Source organism: Ranitomeya imitator, chromosome 6 (assembly GCF_032444005.1).
Source record: "Ranitomeya imitator isolate aRanImi1 chromosome 6, aRanImi1.pri, whole genome shotgun sequence".
In the NCBI taxonomy this organism is placed as follows: domain Eukaryota; kingdom Metazoa; phylum Chordata; class Amphibia; order Anura; family Dendrobatidae; genus Ranitomeya; species Ranitomeya imitator.
This window is the reverse complement of record NC_091287.1, coordinates 375,289,808-375,309,051: the sequence shown is the minus strand read 5'-3', so window position 1 is coordinate 375,309,051 and position 19,244 is coordinate 375,289,808. Positions and strand designations below refer to the sequence as shown.

The 19,244-nt window shown below is 43.7% G+C and overlaps 1 protein-coding gene across 2 annotated transcripts in view; it reads right to left on the bottom strand.

The window, feature by feature from the left end:
• Positions 1–19,244, bottom strand: part of FAM210A (family with sequence similarity 210 member A) — a 76,474-nt gene that overhangs the window by 51,503 nt on the left and 5,727 nt on the right. For both annotated transcript variants that reach the window (XM_069731002.1, XM_069731003.1), the window contains exon 2: positions 3,656–3,766. The gene's annotated coding sequence lies outside the window, so the exon portion shown is untranslated. The remainder of the gene's footprint in view (positions 1–3,655; positions 3,767–19,244) is intronic.

Here is a 19,244-nt window from a genome sequence, read left to right as displayed (position 1 = left end):
GCGATTAGTAACCCGATATTTATCCTGGTTACCATTGTAAAAGTAAAAAAAAAAAAAAAAAACAGTACATACTCACATTCTGATGTCTGTCACGTCCCCCGGCGTCCACAGGGTTAAAACTGCTTTCTGCAGGAGCGCTGCTAATGCACGCGCTCCGGCCGAGAGCTTCCCTGCACTGACTGTCAGTGCCGGCCGTAAAGCAGAGCACAGCGGTGACGTCACCGCTATTACTGCCGGCACCGACAGTCAGTGCAGGGAAGCTCTCGGCCGGAGCGCGTGCATTAGCAGCGCTCCTGCAGAAAGCAGTTTTAACCCTGTGGACGCCGGGGGACGTGACAGACATCGGAATGTGAGTATGTACTGTTTTTTTTTTCCTACTTTTACAATGGTAACCAGGGTAAATATCGGGTTACTAAGCGCCGCCCTGCACTTAGTAACCCGATGTTTACCCTGGTTACCCGGGTGCTGCAGGGGGACTTCGGCATTGTTGAAGACAGTTTCAACGATGCCAAAGTCTTTCCCCGGATTGTTGGTCGCTGGAGAGAGCTGTCTGTGTGACAGCTCCCCAGTGACCACACAACGACTTACCAACGATCACGGCCAGGTCGTATCGCTGGTCGTGATCGTTGGTAAATCGTTTAGTGTAACGGTACCTTTATGCACACAAACCCTAAGGCTTCCCTCACACACTTGTAGCATTTTATTCAAACTTATGGGCAGATATGCACCTAGAACGAGTTGTATTTAGAAAAAAAATGCAAAAGACCCTTGAACAAGGAATGTTCATAGTGTGTGTGTGTGTGTGTGTGTGTGTGTGTGTGTGTGTGTGTGTGTGTGTGTGTGTGTGTGTGTGTGTGTATATATATATATATATATATATATATATACACACACATATACACACGCACACACATATACACACACACATATATACACACACTAGCTATTGAACCCGTTCTACGCCCGGGTGGCTAGCATCTATATTGGTATATGGTCTTCATCCTGGTATGTGCTGCTCCATCCTGCGTCCCCATCCTGTCATGAGCTGCTCCATCCTGCGTCCCCATTCTGACATGTGCTGCTCCCATCCTGCACCCCCATTCTGACATGTGCTGCTCCATCCTGCGTCCCCATCCTGTCATGTGCTGCATCCATCCTGCGCCCCCATCCTGCCATGTGTTGCACCCATCTTGCGCCCCCATTCTGTCATGTGTTGCACCCATCCTGCGCCCCCATTCTGTCATGTGCTGCTTCCATCCTGCGCCCCAATTGTGACATGTGCTGCTCCCATCCTGACATGTTCTGCACCCATCCTGCGCCTCCATTCTGACATGTTCTGCACCCATCCTGCGCCTCCATTCTGTCATTTGCTGCTCCCATCCTGTCATGTGCTGCTCCCATCCTGTGCCCCCGTTCTGTCATGTGCTGCTGCCATCCTGCGCCTCCGTTCTGTCATGTGCTGCTGCCATCCTGCGCCCCCGTTCTGTCATGTGCTGCTACCATCCTGCGCCCCCGTTCTGTCATGTGCTGCTGCCATCCTGTGCCCCCATTGTCATGTGCTGCTCCCATCCTGTGCCCCCGTTCTGTCATGTGCTGCTGCCATCCTGCTCCCGTTCTGTCATAAGATGGTCCATTATATATGCCCCGTATGCCTATATATATATATATATATATATATATATATATATATATATATATATATATATATATATATATATATATATATATATATATAAAAATACCATACTCGCAGGGACACCGGCGCGCTGTGGGGGTCAGGTGACTCTCTAGCTCAGGCCCCCAGCACTTGCTATACTCACCTGTCTGTCCCGTTCCAGCGCTGCCCGCCGCCATCTTCCGGCTCCTCTGGCTGTGACTGTTCAGTCAGAGGGCGGCGCCGGCGCGCATTAAGCGCGTCATCGCGCCCTCTGAACTGGGAACGTCACAGCAGAGGACCCGGGAGACGGAGCCGCACGCAGCGCTGGAACGGGGGACAGGTGAATATACTTACCCTCCTGGCGGTCCCTGACTCTCCAGTGGAGATCGCGGTGTGCGTTCAGTGTTTACGCATACCGCGATCTCCTGGGAGCGTCACTCTGTGAGGCCCAGACTACGCTGGCGCTTGCGCAGTCTATAAAGGCTTCGGACAGAGTGACGCTACCAGCGTTATATTATAGATAATATAATCTATAATATAACGCTGGGAGCGTCACTCTGTCCGAAGCCTTTATAGACTGCGCAGGCGCAAGCGCCGGCGCAGTCTGGGCCTCACAGAGTGACGCTCCCGGGAGATCGCGGTATGCGTTCACACTGAACGCACACCGCGATCTCCAACAGAGAAGCAGGGACCGCCAGGAGGGTGAGTATCGGCTATATTCACCTGTCCTCCGTTCCACCGCTGAGTGCCACCATCTTCCCGGTCTTCGGCCTGTGACCTTCAGTTCAGAGGGCGCGATGACGCGCTTAATGCGCGCAAGCGCTGCCCTCTGACTGAACAGTCACAGCCAGGAGACCGGGAAGATGGCGGCGCGCAGCGCTGGAACGGGACAGACAGGTGAGTATAGTAAGTGCTGTGGGGCCTGAGCTGGCGGCGATACCGGCACCTGACCCCCACAGCGCGCCGGTGTCCCCGCCTGCTCAGGCCCCCGGATGGGTGCAGCACATGACAGGATGGGGACGCAGGATGGTTGCAGCACATACCAGGATGGGGACGCAGGATGTTTGCAGCACATACCAGGATGGGGACGCAGGATGGGGACGCAGGATGGGTGCAGCACATACCAGGATGGGGACGCAGGATGGGTGCAGCACATGACAGGATGGTGACGCAGGATGGGTGCAGCACATACCAGGATGGGGACGCAGGATGGGTGCAGCACATGACAGGATGGGGACGCAGGATGGAGCAGCACATGACAGGATGGGGACGCAGGATGGGTGCAGCACATGACAGGATGGGGACGCAGGATGGGTGCAGCACATGACAGGATGTGGACGCAGGATGGGTGCAGCACATGACAGGATGGGGACGCAGGATGGGTGCAGCACATGACAGGATGGGGACGCAGGATGGAGCAGCACATGACAGGATGGGGACGCAGGATGGAGCAGCACATGACAGGATGGGGACGCAGGATGGAGCAGCACATACCAGGATGGAGACCATATACCAATATAAATGCTCGCCACCCGGGCGTAGAACGGGTTCAATAGCTAGTATATACACTCATCATTGTGTTTGTGTATATACAGTACATACAGTGCCTTGCGAAAGTTTTCGACTCCCTGGAACTTTTCAGCCTCTTCCCACATATCATGCTTCAAACAAAGATAACAAATGTAAATTTTTGGTGAAGAATCAACAACAAGTGGAACACAATTGTGAAGTTGAACGAAATTTATTGGGTACTTTAAATTTTGGTGGAAATTATCAAAAACTGATAATGGTGCCGAAAAATCTCTCTATTGCCCCCGCTCATGGTGCAACAGTTTGGCAAGCGGATAAGAAACTGTTGCCCCTACTCAAAACACTCCCCTATATGGACCCCTATCATGGAACAAGGAATATAGTAGCATTGCTTTATGTAATCTATTGCTTACAATATGTAATCTCGGTTACGATACGGACGATCGATGAGTGGACAGCATTTCTTACCTGATCTGACCATCTATAAAAAATAGCGAGTAAAGGAAAACCAAGAACACAACGTGCTGTCATAAACTTGCTGAACACGAGACCAACATACTGTGCAATCAAGAACGATTCCTGCAAAAAAAAAAAAAAACATTTTTATACTAAGTTTATTTGGTATAATATATATATATATATATATATATATATATATATATATATATATATATATATATATATATATATATATATATATATATTTTTTTTTTTTTTTTTTATTAAGAAAAACTTTTATTATGTTTTGAGTATTAAAATGATAACCGGATTCAAGCATTATAGAGATGGAGAAATGAAGACAGGTTTGGTATCTACAGTATGAACTCGTAAAGACCTGGAGAATCATAATGGCAGGTCAATCTTAGCATTTGGTAAGCATGGTAAAAAAAAACAAATAATCCAAAAAACAGTTGTGGAATGGCTCTATTTTTTCAAGTTCAGAGCACTTGGAACTTTTTTCCCCATTTTTGTGCACACAATATGGTAAAAACAATGGTGTTGAAAAGAACAACTTGTCTCGGAAAAATAAAAAAGTTATGGCTCTGGTAAGAAGGGGAGCTAAAAACAAATGCAAAAACGAAAAAGGGCTGCGGCATGAAGGGGATAATGGCTGCTGCTTCGCTCAATAATATTATTATTATTTATTATTATAGCGTCATTTATTCCATTGCGCCTTACATGTGAGGAGGGGTATACATAATAAGAACAAGTACAATAATCTTGAACAATACAAGTTCACAACTGGTTCAGGAGGAGAGAGGACCCTGCCCACGAGGGCTCACAATCTACAATATGATATTTTTGGAGTTCTTCCTTTACAATTCCCCTTTGTTTCTGCTATAGCTTTCGCTCAATGGTACCAGCAAATCTCTCGAGGAGTGGAACAAGATCCGAATTGATCAGCTGATCACTACGCCAGTTTCCACATAGAAAACATTTGTTTTGATGAAACAATCCCTTAAAGAGCAATCCCTCAGTAAAGATATAAAGGGCTACACTCACACATTGTAGTTTTTGGTGGTACAGTAATGAATATTTCGGGCTGTCCCACACCCCCCGACCCCCACCTCATCAAATTTCAGTGCAATAACTGCTAAATAACTGCACTGGGAACAAGGCTTACAATAGACACTGGGGAAGAACTAAAATACAAAAAAAGGACACATGACCACAAGCTCAAAGGCAGCCATGTGCTGTAGGATTTCTGTAACAACCATTAATCAGTCTATCAGATTAAATGCAGGATCTGTACTGGTACATGGACCACTCGGAGATGCAAGTAAAACACGTATCAGTTTCCCATTACAATGGTCCAACTCAATGGACACGTGACATAAAAATCCTTTAAAAAAAACTAATTTTATTCAATATACAGTTAGGGCCAGAAATATTTGGACAGTGACACAAGTTTTGTTATTTTAGCTGTTTACAAAAACATGTTCAGAAATACAATTATATATATAATATGGGCTGAAAGTGCACACTCCCAGCTGCAATATGATAGTTTCCACATCCAAATCGGAGAAAGGGTTTAGGAATCATAGCTCTGTAATGCATAGCGTCCTCTTTTTCAAGGGACCAAAAGTAATTGGACAATGGACTCTAAGGGCTGCAATTAACTCTGAAGGCGTCTCCCTCGTTAACCTGTAATCAATGAAGTAGTTAAAAGGTCAGGGGTGGATTCCAGGTGTGTGGTTTTGCATTTGGAAGCTGTTGCTGTGAGCAGACAACATGCGGTCAAAGGAACTCTCAATTGAGGTGAAGCAGAACATCCTGAGGCTGAAAAAAAAGAAAAAATCCATCAGAGAGATAGCAGACATGCTTGGAGTAGCAAAATCAACAGTTGGGTACATTCTGAGAAAAAAGGAATTGACTGGTGAGCTTGGGAACTCAAAAAGGCCTGGGCGTCCACGGATGACAACAGTGGTGGATGATCGCCGCATACTTAATTTGGTGAAGAAGAACCCGTTCACAACATCAACTGAAGTCCAGAACACTCTCAGTGAAGTAGGTGTATCTGTCTCTAAGTCAACAGTAAAGAGAAGACTCCATGACAGTAAATACAAAGGGTTCACATCTAGATGCAAACCATTCATCAATAACAAAAATAGACAGGCCAGAGTTAAATTTGCAGAAAAACACCTCAAGAAGCCAGCTCAGTTCTGGAAAAGTATTCTATGGACAGATGAGACAAAGATCAACCTGTACCAGAATGATGGGAAGAAAAAAGTTTGGAGAAGAAAGGGAACGGCACATGATCCAAGGCACACCACATCCTCTGTAAAACATGGTGGAGGCAACGTGATGGCATGGGCATGCATGGCTTTCAATGGCACTGGGTCACTTGTGTTTATTGATGACATAAGAGCAGACAAGAGTAGCCGGATGAATTCTGAAGTGTACCGGGATATACTTTCAGCCCAGATTCAGCCAAATGCTGCAAAGTTGATTGGACGGCGCTTCATAGTACAGATGGACAATGACCCCAAGCATACATCCAAAGCTACCCAGGAGTTCATGAGTGCCAAAAAGTGGAACATTCTGCAATGGCCAAGTCAATCTCCAGATCTAAACCCAATTGAGCATGCATTTCACTTGCTGAAATCCAGACTTAAGACGGAAAGACCCACAAACAAGCAAGACCTGAAGGCTGCGGCTGTAAAGGCCTGGCAAAGCATTAAGAAGGAGGAAACCCAGTGTTTGGTGATGTCCATGGGTTCCAGACTTAAGGCAGTGATTGCCTCCAAAGGATTTGCAACAAAATATTGAAAATAGAAATATTTTGTTTGGGTTATGTTTATTTGTCCAATTACTTTTGACCTCCTAAAATGTGGAGTGTTTGTAAAGAAATGTGTACAATTCCTACATTTTCTATCAGATATTTTTGTTCAACCCTTCAAATTAAACGTTACAATCTGCACTTGAATTCTGTTGTAGAGGTTTCATTTCAAATCCAATGTGGTGGCATGCAGAGCCCAACTCGCGAAAATTGTGTCACTGTCCAAATATTTCTGGCCCTAACTTTACATTAAAAACACCAATACCCGTGTATTACGGTAATTTAAATGGAATAAAAATGCATTTATATCTTTTCCCATCAGCTATTTATTTCCCTTCGTATGATCAGAGCTTTTCACAATTTCAACTCCCTGGCCACCATACAGAATAAATGGTGGAGCAATGTCACATCTGCCATGGAGGGAATCAAGGTCCCATTACTCTCAGTGGGGACACGGACTGACTCCACTGCCAGTAGAAACACAGGAGCTACGTGTCTGCATGGTGTTACTATACAGGTCCTTCTCAAAAAATTAGCATATAGTGTTAAATTTCATTATTTACCATAATGTAATGATTACAATTAAACTTTCATATATTATAGATTCATTATCCACCAACTGAAATTTGTCACGTCTTTTATTGTTTTAATACTGATGATTTTGGCATACAACTCCTGATAACCCAAAAAAACCTGTCTCAATAAATTAGCATATTTCACCCATCCAATCAAATAAAAGTGTTTTTTAATAACAAACAAAAAAAACATCAAATAATAATGTTCAGTTATGCACTCAATACTTGGTCGGGAATCCTTTGGCAGAAATGACTGCTTCAATGCGGCGTGGCATGGAGGCAATCAGCCTGTGACACTGCTGAGATGTTATGGAGGCCCAGGATGCTTCAATAGCGGCCTTAAGCTCATCCAGAGTGTTGGGTCTTGCGTCTCTCAACTTTCTCTTCACAATATCCCACAGATTCTCTATGGGGTTCAGGTCAGGAGAGTTGGCAGGCCAATTGAGCACAGTAATACCATGGTCAGTAAACCATTTACCAGTGGTTTTGGCACTGTGAGCAGGTGCCAGGTCGTGCTGAAAAATGAAATCTTCATCTCCATAAAGCATTTCAGCCGATGGAAGCATGAAGTGCTCCAAAATCTCCTGATAGCTAGCTGCATTGACCCTGCCCTTGATGAAACACAGTGGACCAACACCAGCAGCTGACATGGCACCCCACACCATCACTGACTGTGGGTACTTGACACTGGACTTCAGGCATTTTGGCATTTCCTTCTCCCCAGTCTTCCTCCAGACTCTTGCACCTTGATTTCCGAATGACATGCAAAATTTGCTTTCATCAGATAAAAGTACTTGGGACCACTTAGCAACAGTCCAGTGCTGCTTCTCTGTAGCCCATTTCGGCACCTGTAGCCCATTTCCTGCACACGCCTGTGCACGGTGGCTCTGGATGTTTCCACACCAGACTCAGTCCACTGCTTCCTCAGGTTCCCCAAGGTCTGGAATCGGTCCTTCTCCACAATCTTCCTCAGGGTCCAGTCTCCTCTTCTCGTTGTACAGCGTTTTCTGCCACATTGTTTCCTTCCAACAGACTTACCATTGAGGTGCCTTGATACAGCACTCTGGGAACAGCCTATTTGTTGAGAAATTTCTTTCTGGGTCTTAAGGTACTGTCACACTAGACGATATCGCTAGCGATCCGTGACGTTGCAGCGTCCTGGCTAGCGATATCGTCCAGTGTGACAGGCAGCAGCGATCAGGCCCCTGCTGGGAGATCGCTGGTCGGGGAAGAAAGTCCAGAACTTTATTTCGTCGCTGGATCTCCCGCAAACATCGCTGAATCGGCGTGTGTGACACCGATTCAGCGATGTCTTCACTGGTAACCAGGGTAAACATCGGGTAACTAAGCGCAGGGCCGCGCTTAGTAACCCGCTGTTTACCCTGGTTACCAGCGTAAAAAAACAAACAGTACATACTTACATTCAGCTGTCTGTCCCTTGCCGTCTGGTTCCTGCCTTGACTGCTGGCCATAAAGTGAAAGCAGAACACAGCCACAGCGGTGAGTCACCGCTGTGTGACTCACCGCTGTGCTGTGCTTTCACTTTCACTTTGCGGCCAGCAGTCAGTGCAGGAACCAGACGGCAAGGGACAGACAGCTGAATGTAAGTATGTACTGTTTGTTTTTTTACGCTGGTAACCAGGGTAAACAGCGGGTTACTAAGCGCGGCCCTGCGCTTAGTTACCCGATGTTTACCCTGGTTACCGGGGACCTCGGGATCGTTGGTCGCTGGAGAGCTGTCTGTGTGACAGCTCTCCAGCGACCAAACAGCGACGCTGCAGCGATCCGGATCGTTGTCGGTATCGCTGCAGCGTCGCTAAGTGTGACGGTACCTTTACCCTCTTGCTTGAGGGTGTCAATGATGGCCTTCTTGACATCTGTCAGGTCGCTAGTCTTACCCATGATGGGGGTTTTGAGTAATGAACCAGGCAGGGAGTTTATAAAAGCCTCAGGTATCTTTTTCATGTGTTTAGAGTTAATTAGTTGATTCAGAAGATTAGGGTAATAGGTCGTTTAGAGAACCTTTTCTTGATATGCTAATTTATTGAGACAGGTTTTTTGGGTTATCAGGAGTTGTATGCCAAAATCATCAGTATTAAAACAATAAAAGACCTGACAAATTTCAGTTGGTGGATAATGAATCTATAATATATGAAAGTTTAATTGTAATCATTACATTATGGTAAATAATGAAATTTAACACTATATGCTAATTTTTTGAGAAGGACCTGTAGAGCAGAGTGGGGTCTCTTATGGATGAGAATCCGTGTTGGACAGAGAGGCCAGGGGCCCAATGGTAACATTGCATCTGGGGTCCAAATATTCCAATACCCCCATTCACAAGTTTACCTCTACTTCGATATAAGAATTTGCTGGGTGGTTTGATGAATAAATGACTATTTATTTCAAGTAATTACAATTCTTTTCAGATGTTTTGGGGAAATCTGTATGTTGTGTGCAAACATAAGAAGTTTGGCTCTGTAGCGACCAGCTCCCATTCTGCAGCTACAGCAATATACGCCAGCCTACTGTATCCCAGCATGCTTCTGACATCTTGTGGGGGCCCTGAGGGGTCTGTCAGATTCATACAGAACTTGTTAGAAAACATGTGGCATGGTCCTTGGTACGCAGATTACAGAACAGTGTAATATGGTGGCACCTGGGGGTCCTATGCATTCAGTGCACGGAGCCCCGGGGACGTTGGGAGTCTCCATACATACCGGTATGTTACACTGCCCAGATTCTGGTACAGAGGGGGCATCACTGTGTAACCAAGCAGATGTGTGGTCCTATAGGGCAATCACACGCGTGGCCTTCAGCTTCACAATCTGATGTGGAACGCTATCTTTACCAACAAGAACAACATAGGATGGATCCATATATTGCAGATCTGGTGGGGATTTTCCGTGCAGAAAAGCTGCACCAGTAAGGTGAGAAAGACTCAAAATCTGATCTACACATTGCAGATATTTTCCTCCCATCCACGGACCTGCAGTTTAGATTACAAAATCTGCCCCACGTTAATACTTTGTATGAAAATCATTCATCTTCAATAGGGATGAGCAAATATACTCGGTACTCGAGATTTCCCGAGCACGCTCGGGGGACCTCCGAGTATTTTTTAGTGCTCGGAGATTTAGTTTTCATCGCTGCAGCTGAATGATTTACATCTGTTAGCCAGCATAAGTACATGTGGGGGTTGCCTGGTTGATAGGCAACCCCCACATGTAGTCAAGCTGGCTAACAGATGTAAATCATTCAGCTGCAGCGATGAAAACTAAATCTCCGAGCACTAAAAAATACTCGGAGGTCCCCCGAGCGTGCTCGGGAAATCTCGAGTAACGAGTATATTCACTCATCACTAATCTTCAATAGTTCAATGCAAAGGTGACATTTTCAGTACAATTCTCTATAATATCCCCATGTAACGTGAAGATTTTGCTGCGGAAATGCTGCAGATACACAGTGGAGACCGACATCAAGTTCACAGTGTGTGCACTAACCCTGAGGCTATGTGCACACGTTCAGGTCTTGTCGCTTTTTTTCATGCTAAAAACGCTATAAAAACGCATACATTATGCATTCTATCATTTAGAGTGCATTCTGCATGTTTTGTGCACATGGATGCGTTTTTTTCCGCGAAAGAAACGCATTGCGGTAAAAAAAATGAGCATGTTCATTATTTTTGCGGATTTTCTGCGTTTTTCCCGCAATTCTATGCATTTGGGAAAAACGCTCAAAAACGCGTGAACAACGTGGTAAAATTGCATGCGGATTTCTGGCAGAAATGTCTGGTTTTTGTCTGGAATATTTCTGCAATAAATCCTGACGTGTGCACATACCCTTACGCTAAATTCACACTTGGCATTTGTGCAAATTTTCAGCTGTGTTTTACAGTATCAGCAAAGTCTATCAGATTTCAGAAATCTCATGCACACACCTTGGTTTTTTGTATTCAGGATTTTGTGCATTGCATGGTTTTTGCATAATGTAGAAATGTCACTTACTTCAGCGTTTTTCACCCATTGAAATGGATGGTGAAAAAAAACCCCGCAGGTATCAGGATTTGCTGTTTTTTTTTGTTCCAAAACCTGATTCTATAGAATAGGACTTTTTATTTTAACACTAAACTTTATCAGCATGACCAAGAGACAAATCTAGAATACCAAAACAGCAACAAAAAAACACACAAGAAAAACATGCTGTTTTTCTACAGCTTCTTTCTTGCCAAGAGATCAGATTTTGCTGCAGAAAAAAAAAACGCTTGAAAAACACCTAGTGTGAACTTACTCTAAAGTTTACGGAAATCCAGGAAAATCCTGCAGCATAATTTCTTTTAGGCTGTGCGCACACGGTGCGGATTTTTCGTGTTTTTTCGCTATAAAAACACGACAAAACCGCGAAAAAAACGCATCCATTAAACATCCTATTAATAGAATGCAATCCGCAATTTTTGTGCACATGTTGCTTTTTTTCCCCCGCAAAAAAAAACGCATCGCGGTAAAAAAACGCAGAATGTTCATTAATTTTGCAGATTTTTCCCAGATTTCCCACTATTTAATGCATTGGGAAGCTTCTGAAAAAAAAACGCGAAAAATCCGTACAAAAAACGCATGCGGATTTCCTGCAGAAAAAGTCCGGTTTTGTTCAGGAAATTTCTGCAAAGAATCCTGATGTGTTCACATAGCCTTATTGTTACAACTTCCACTGCAGAAAGGCAGCAGATTAAGGCCGGTTTCACATTTGCGGTTGTGTTCGCAGCGTTTCTTCCGCAATTATCCACATGCGTCGTGTATTCCTATTTAACATTAGGGACGCATGTGTCTGCGATCGGTTGCGTTTTGCCACGTTTGACGACGCATGCGGTTTGGCACGGTAAACGCTACATGTAGTAATTTTAGAGGCGTCAATTTGCCACCTAGAAACGTATGCGGTTGTTAGCTGTAAGCCATAATCATCGACATTAACAGAAATAAACACATGAAACAGATCACTCTGTTTGTAATGACTATATATAATATGAGTTTCACTTTTTGCATTGAAGAACTGAAATAAACTTTTAATGATATTCTAATTTAATGAGAAGCACTTGAGGCAGGTTTTCTTGCGTTTTTCAGGATCCCAAAGTTCAGCTTTTATTTCCCACCACAAAAGCATGAACACAAGTCATCAATGCAAGATGTATGTGAACTAGTGATGAGCGAATATACTCGTTACCAGAGATTTCTCAAGCACGCTCGGGTGTCCTCCGAGTATTTTTTAGTGCAGTTTTAGTTTTTCTTGCCGCAGATGAATGATTTACATCTGTTAGCCAGCATACAGTGGGGCAAAAAGTATTTAGTCAGTCAGCAATAGTGCAAGTTCCACCACTTAAAAAGATGAGAGGCGTCTGTAATTTACATCATAGGTAGACCTCAACTATGGGAGACAAACTGAGAAAAAAAAATCCAGAAAATCACATTGTCTGTTTTTTTAACAATTTATTTGCATATTATGGTGGAAAATAAGTATTTGGTCAGAAACAAAATTTCATCTCAATACTTTGTAATATATCCTTTGTTGGCAATGACAGAGGTCAAACGTTTTCTGTAAGTCTTCACAAGGTTGCCACACACTGTTGTTGGTATGTTGGCCCATTCCTCCATGCAGATCTCCTCTAGAGCAGTGATGTTTTTGGCTTTTCGCTTGGCAACACGGACTTTCAACTCCCTCCAAAGGTTTTCTATAGGGTTGAGATCTGGAGACTGGCTAGGCCACTCCAGGACCTTGAAATGCTTCTTACGAAGCCACTCCTTCGTTGCCCTGGCGGTGTGCTTTGGATCATTGTCATGTTGAAAGACCCAGCCACATTTCATCTTCAATGCCCTTGCTGATGGAAAGAGGTTTGCACTCAAAATCTCACGATACATGGCCCCATTTATTCTTTCATGTACCCGGATCAGTCGTCCTGGCCCCTTTGCAGAGAAACAGCCCCAAAGCATGATGTTTCCACCACGATGCTTTACAGTAGGTATGGTGTTTGATGGATGCAACTCAGTATTCTTTTTCCTCCAAACACGACAAGTTGTGTTTCTACCAAACAGTTCCAGTTTGGTTTCATCAGACCATAGGACATTCTCCCAAAACTCCTCTGGATCATCCAAATGCTCTCTAGCAAACTTCAGACGGGCCCGGACATGTACTGGCTTAAGCAGTGGGACACGTCTGGCACTGCAGGATCTGAGTCCATGGTGGCGTAGTGTGTTACTTATGGTAGGCCTTGTTACATTGGTCCCAGCTCTCTGCAGTTCATTCACTAGGTCCCCCCGCATGGTTCTGGGATTTTTGCTCACCGTTCTTGTGATCATTCTGACCCCACGGGGTGGGATTTTGCGTGGAGCCCCAGATCGGGGGAGATTATCAGTGGTCTTGTATGTCTTCCATTTTCTAATTATTGCTCCCACTGTTGATTTCTTCACTCTAAGCTTGTTGGCTATTGCAGATTCAGTCTTCCCAGCCTGGTGCAGGGCTACAATTTTGTTTCTGGTGTCCTTTGACAGCTCTTTGGTCTTCACCATAGTGGAGTTTGGAGTCAGACTGTTTGAGGGTGTGCATAGGTGTCTTTTTATACTGATAACAAGTTTAAACAGGTGCCATTACTACAGGTAATGAGTGGAGGAAAGAGGAGACTCTTAAAGAAGAAGTTACAGGTCTGTGAGAGCCAGAAATCTTGATTGTTTGTTTCTGACCAAATACTTATTTTCCACCATAATATGCAAATAAAATGTTAAAAAAACAGACCATGTGATTTTCTGGATTTTTTTTTCTCAGTTTGTCTCCCATAGTTGAGGTCTACCTATGATGTAAATTACAGACGCCTCTCATCTTTTTAAGTGGTGGAACTTGCACTATTGCTGACTGACTAAATACTTTTTTGCCCCACTGTAAGTACATGTGGGATTCCCCAGCAACCAGGCAACCCCCACATATACTTTTGCTGCCTAACAGATGTAAATCATTCAGCTGCGGCGCTAAAAACTCCGAGCACTAAAAAATACTCAGAGGACCCCTGAGCGAAACTCCGAGCACTAAAAAATACTCAGAGGACCCCCGAGCGAAACTCCGAGCACTAAAAAATACTCAGAGGACCCCTGAGCGAAACTCCGAGCACTAAAAAATACTCAGAGGACCCCCGAGCGAAACTCCGAGCACTAAAAAATACTCAGAGGACCCCTGAGCGTGCTCGAGAAATCTCGAGTAACGAGTATATTCGCTCATCACTAATGTGAACCCATAAAACCATTTTTGAAAAAACGGCAATTTAATAAAATTATTTACTGGAAAAAGCTCTAAGGGGCAATGTTTCTCCTTGTGGAGAGTGACATACCAGCTCTGGTTTTCAATGTAAGGAGGCTTATTCGCCGTGCAATGCTCCTCTGGGAAATGTAATATGCAAATTGCCTCTTCAGAGAAAAATAGGACCTGAACTCTATAGCGCCACCTGTTGGAAGTAGCGATCCTACAAGTCACAATCAACCCTTTAACGAGTCTTGCAATATAGTTACATAGTTACATAGTTATTAAGGTTGAAGGAAGACTATATGTCCATCTAGTTCAACCCATAGCCTAACCTAACATGCCCTAACATGTTGATCCAGAGGAAGGCAAAAAAACCCCATGTGCAAAGAGTAAGCTCCACATTGGGGAAAAAAATTCCTTCCCGACTCCACATACGGCAATCAGACTAGTTCCCTGGATCAACGCCCTATCAAGGAATCTAGTGTATATACCCTGTAACATTATACTTTTCCAGAAAGGTATCCAGTCCCCTCTTAAATTTAAGTAACGAATCACTCATTACAACATCACATGGCAGAGAGTTCCATAGTCTCACTGCTCTTACAGTAAAGAATCCATGTCTGTTATTATGCTTAAACCTTTTTTCCTCCAACCGCAGAGGATGCCCCCTTGTCCCTGTTTCAGGTCTATGATTAAAAAGATCATCAGAAAGGTCTTTGTACTGTCCCCTCATATATTTATACATTAAAATGAGATCACCCCTTAGTCTTCGTTTTTCCAAACTAAATAGCCCCAAGTGTAATAACCTATCTTGGTATTGCAGACCCCCCAGTCCTCTAATAACCTTGGTCGCTCTTCTCTGCACCCGCTCCAGTTCAGCTATGTCTTTCTTATACACCGGAGACCAGAACTGTGCACAGTATTCTAAGTGTGGTCGAACTAGTGACTTGTATAGAGGTAAAATTATATTCTCCTCATGAGCATCTATGCCTCTTTTAATGCATCCCATTATTTTATTTGCCTTTGTAGCAGCTGCCTGACACTGGCCACTGAATTTAAGTTTGTCATCCACCCATACACCCAGGTCTTTTTCATTGACGGTTTTGCCCAGAGTTTTAGAATTAAGCACATAATTATACATCTTATTACTTCTACCCAAGTGCATGACCTTACATTTATCCCCATTAAAGCTCATTTGCCATTTATCAGCCCAAGCTTCTAGTTTACATAAATCATCCTGTAGTATAAAATTGTCCTCCTCTGTATTGATTACCCTGCAGAGTTTAGTGTCATCTGCAAATATTGAAATTCTACTCTGAATGCCCCCTACAAGGTCATTAATAAATATGTTAAAAAGAAGAGGGCCCAATACTGACCCCTGTGGTACCCCACTGCTAACCGCTACCCAGTCCGAGTGTGCTCCATTAATAACCACCCTTTGTTTCCTATCCCTGAGCCAGCTCTCAACCCACTTGCACATATTTTCCCCTATCCCCATTATTCTCATTTTATGTATCAACCTTTTGTGTGGCACCGTATCAAAAGCTTTTGAAAAGTCCATATACACTACATCCACTGGGTTCCCTTGGTCCAATCCGGAACTTACCTCTTCATAGAAACTGATCAAATTAGTCTGACATGAACGGTCCCTAGTAAACCCGTGCTGATACTGGGTCATGAGGTTATTCCTCTTCAGATACTCCAGTATAGCGTCCCTTAGAATGCCCTCCAGGATTTTACCCACAGTAGAGGTTAAGCTTACTGGCCTATAGTTTCCGAGTTCAGTTTTTGTTCCCTTTTTGAATATTGGCACCACATTTGCTATACGCCAATCCTGTGGCACAAACCCTGTTATTATGGAGTCTTTAAAGATTAAAAATAATGGTCTATCAATGACTGTACTTAATTCCTGCAGTACTCGAGGGTGTATCCCATCCGGGCCCGGAGATTTGTCAATTTTAGTGATTTTTAGACGCCGCCGCACTTCCTGCTGGGTTAAGCAGGTGACATTTAATTGGGAATTTTTATCACTAGACATTTTGTCTGCCATGGGATTTTCTTGTGTAAATACTGATGAAAAAAAGTCATTTAGCATATTGGCTTTTTCCTCATCCTCATCCACCATCTCACCCAGACTATTTTTAAGGGGGCCAACACTATCATTTTTTAGTTTCTTACTATTTATGTAGTTAAAGAATATTTTAGGATTATTTTTACTCTCTCTGGCAATGAGTCTCTCTGTCTCAATCTTTGCTGCCTTGATTTGCTTTTTACAGAATTTATTTAATTTTCTGTATTTATTTAATGCCTCCTCGCTACCTACTTCCTTTAATTCTCTAAATGCTTTCTTTTTGTCCCTTATTGCGCCCCTTACAGCTCTATTTAGCCATATTGGTTTCCTCCTATTTCTAATATGTTTATTCCCATACGGTATATACTGTGCACAGGTCCTATCCAGGATGCTAATAAACGTCTCCCATTTTCTCTGTGTATTTTTGTGTCTCAGGATATCGTCCCAGTTAATTGCACCAAGATCCTCTCTCATCCGTTTGAAATTTGCCCTCCTGAAGTTTAGTGTCCTTGTAACCCCTCTACTACACATCTTTTTAAAGGATACATGAAAACTTATTATTTTGTGATCGCTATTTCCCAAGTAACCCCCAACCCTTATATGACTTAGGATAAAAGCCAAATAAGTATCTCAATTTGCAGACGCCGTGTGCTATAGAGTTCAAGTCCTCTTTTTCTCTGAAGAGGCAATTTGTGACTATTCAGAATAAAAAAGTTCAAATCAGTTCATGAAAAAATACACAGTTACAATTGTAACAGCGGGGGAGGTGAATTGGTCAGGAATAGTTTACTTATGACATTGGCAGTGCATTGAGTTTGTAGGACAGGGTTTACTCTCACACTTTGGTCAGCCCTTGAGTTGATCAGGTATTGTGCAGTATCACACCTTGGTTGGCCAATGTTTACTTTTCACATATCACTAATTTAACTAAACTGTACTATAATAATAATCTTTATTTTTATATAGCCCTAACATATTCCTCAGCGCTTTACAGTATATATAAGCCGAGATTTTCAGCCCATTTTTGGGGGCTGAAAGTGTCCCTCTGGGCTTATACTCGAGTCATTGTCCCAGGGGTCGGCAGGGGAGGGGGGAGTGACAGCTGTCAAATCATACTTACCTGCTCCCAGAGCATCTCTGCACGTTCCTGCTTCTCCTGTGCCCGCAGCTTCTTCCTGTGTTCAGCGGTCACATGGTACCGCTCATTAAAGTAATGAATATGGACGCATATTCATTACTTTAATGAGCGGTACAATGTGACCGCTGAACACAGGAAGAAGCTGCGGGCGCCGAAGATCACCTGTCAGTGAGAAGCTGCCAGGGACCGCGCCGGGAGCAGGTGAGTATAATGGGGACTGGAGGGTGAGTATTGCGCGATATTCACCTGTTCGCGTTCCACCGCCGGGCGCCGCTGTGTCTTCTGCGTCCTCTGCCTGTGACGTTCAGGCCAGAGGGCGTGATGACGCGATTAGTGTGCGTGCCGACCTATGCCTGAACAGTCAGTGCGGATGACACAAAGACACAGCAGCGCCTAGTGGTGGAACGTGGACAGGTGAATATTGCAAGTGCCGGGGGCCTGCTCAGGACAAGAGATGAGTATGTGATTTTTTTTTTTTATAGCAGCAGCCGGCTATGGGGCAAATGTTTCTATGGAGCACCTTATGGGGCCATAATCAACCTATGCAGCATTGTATGGGGAACATTATTTATGGAGCATCTTATGGGTCCATAATCAACCTTTGCATCATTATATGGGGCACATTGATTAGGGCCCCATAAGATGCTCCATAGATAATGTTCCCCATACAATGCTGCATAGATTATCTATGGAGCATCTTATGGGGCCATAATCAATCTATGCAGCATTGTATGGGGAACATTATCTATGGAGCATCTTATGGGGCCATAATCAACCTATGCAGCATTGTATGGGGCATATTTTCTATGAAGCATCTTATGGGGGCCATCAAACTTTATGGAGCATTTTATGGGGCATATATTTTATTATGGAGCATCTTATGGGAGCATCATGAACTGTATGGAGCATTATATGGGGCTCCTGATTCAATATGGATATTCAAAAACATGTAACCTACTGATGTTTCGATTAATTTTACTTTTATTGGTATCTATTTTTATTTTTGAAATTTAACAGTAGCTGCTGCATTTCCCACCCTAGGCTTATACTTGAGTCATTAAGTTTTCCCATTTTTTGTGGAAAAGTTAGGGGTCTCGGCTTATACTCGAATATATACGATAAGTTCCCTATCAGTATGTCTTTGGAATGTGGGAGGAAACCGGGGTACCAGGAGGAAACCCACGCAAACACGGGGAGAACATACAAACTCCTAGCAGATGTTGTTCTTGGGATTTGAACCCTGGACTCCAGCGCTGCAAGGCTGCAATGCTAACCACCGAGCCATCGTGCATCCCATACTAATCCTAGCTGCCATATTCTCAGGTGATTTCACCAAGGTATTATGGTTTACACTTGGGAAGGGGGGGAATAAAAAATATCACAAAAATATATGGGTTTCACATACCGCTTTACCTGCTTTTTTCATTAAAAATGCAGCAAAACCAGATACCTGCATTTTTGCATTTACTCATTGCTTTCTAAGGATAAGTTCGCACTGAGCTTTTTTGCTGCTTTTTTTAATGCTAATTTTCAGCTGCTTTTCACAATACCTGCAAAGCCTATGAGATTTCAGAAAGCTCATACATATACAATTTTTTGGTCATCAGTATTTTGTGCTATGCATGGTTTTAGGACATACAGCACTTTCAGAGTTTTTCACCCATTGAACTAACAAATAAATTATGAAAAATGCACCAAAACCTGCATTTTTGCCG